General features: G+C 62.9%; 1 protein-coding gene across 1 annotated transcript in view; it reads left to right on the top strand.

The window, feature by feature from the left end:
* LOC104076904 (Kv channel-interacting protein 2-like) overlaps positions 1-1,680 on the top strand; it is a gene marked incomplete at its 5' end in the record, with an annotated part of 10,020 nt that overhangs the window by 4,805 nt on the left and 3,535 nt on the right. The window lies entirely within an intron of this gene.

Below are 1,680 nucleotides of genomic sequence, written 5' to 3'. Positions count from 1 at the left end.
ACACGTTTACGTGTCACTGGTACCCTGTTGTGGATGCCACTTCCCTGGGGACAAGTTTGCCCTCTCCGAGTGGCTTTGTGTGATGTCCTGCTGGGACAATGACCTCCTGGAGCTGTTCTCCATCGCCCCAGAGTGACAGAGCTGCCTGCAGACCCATGTCCCCCTCTGGGCGCTGGAGCTGGGTACCATGCAGCACCATTTCCCCAGCACCTGGGGCTCAGCTCAGCCCTGCAAGGCTGAGGAAGCTGCCAGAGAAGCACCATCTACTAGCCCCCTAAAGAAACAACCCCAAAACCAGGGCTCAGGATGTGCAGGCATTGTGACCTGCTGCCTGCAGATGTCCAGGGCGCTTGGGGCAAACGCGGTGTCAGCAGACCCCCAAAGGGACTTTGCACCTTTCATCCCATCGGTGCCCTATGCCACTGTCTGCCTCCCTTTGGGGGCTAGAGCCCAGCATGGCCTTCATCCCCTCCTCTTCCTCCTCTCCCCATCTGCAGCGTTAGTCCTGCGCTGAGTTTGCTGGCTTAAGGCACTGCGGGAAGGGAGGGAGTGGATCTGCAGCCGTGGGGCAGCGCCAGCAGGGAGAGATGGGGCTGAGCAAAGCCATTGGGGTCCAGATGGGGGAATAGGGGATGGCGGGGAGGTCTGTGCAGCAAAGGGACCTGCTGTTTATGCAGGGCCACTTGGAAGTAATGGCCACGGGCCAGGCTGACATGGGGAGCCCCTCACCCTGCCCCATAGCCTGGCCGAGGCAAAGCCCTGAGCCCCGTTCCCCTTCTGGCTGTCTCAAAGCAGGTCCCTGGGCTCGGATCCCAGTGCCGTGCTGGGGTGGGGGTGCATGCCGCAGTCCGGGCTGCATGGCTGGGATCCTCGCATGCTTCGCGTTCAGCTGTCAGGTGCCAGCAGGATCAAATCCGGCCCCGAGCTCTGGGGAGGATGGAACACCCCGGCTCGGCCGCAGGCTGTTTCTTGGAGTCCATCCTGCCCTGCCTCCCTGCACAGCCCCGCAGCCTTGAGGCTAAAGGGCAGAGTCCAGCCCTGCCATCTCCTGGTCTCTGGGCTGCTGGGTATCTCCAGTGCACCACGGCATGCTCCGATGGGGGGGTGCAGAGGTGCTGGGTGTGGGTAGCCCAGCAGGGTTGCCCCTTTGCCATCCCCATCCTTCCCAAGGAGGGAAAATCCAGTGCTGGGTTTGTCCTGGGATGAAGCAGAAAGGCCGAGCAGAGCCTGGGCTGGGCTCTGCCTTCCTGCTCCTCCGGCCTCACACTGCATGTGCTGCCTCCGGCCCCGCTTGCCCCGCGCTGGGTGCCCAACCCTGCTGCCCGCTGGGTCCGGGGGCCGCTGCTCTGTTAACTCTTCTTCTGCTTGGTGACTCCTTCTTTCTTCCAGGCAACCCGCCGGGCCAAACTAAAAAAGCGCTGAAGCAGCGATTCCTCAAACTGCTGCCCTGCTGCCGGCCTAAATCCATCCCCTCGCTCAGCGAAAGCAAGTGCTTCTTCTTGCCTTTGTGTGTGTGTGTCCCCGGCGGTGCTGCTGCCTGCCCTCTGCCCTGGCCCTGCCCGCGGGAAGGGGACGTCTCCACCACTCCCCTGCCCTGGGTTTGGGGCTGTCAGGATCAGTCCTGCCTGGGAGGGGTCCAATCCGATGGGCTCTGCACCCACTTCTGTCCTCCCCTGCTTC

This window comes from Fulmarus glacialis, unplaced genomic scaffold (genome assembly GCF_000690835.1).
Source record: "Fulmarus glacialis isolate BGI_N327 unplaced genomic scaffold, ASM69083v1 scaffold20525, whole genome shotgun sequence".
In the NCBI taxonomy this organism is placed as follows: domain Eukaryota; kingdom Metazoa; phylum Chordata; class Aves; order Procellariiformes; family Procellariidae; genus Fulmarus; species Fulmarus glacialis.
The sequence above is the reverse complement of the archived record's forward strand: the minus strand, read 5'-3'. Positions and strand labels throughout refer to the sequence as shown.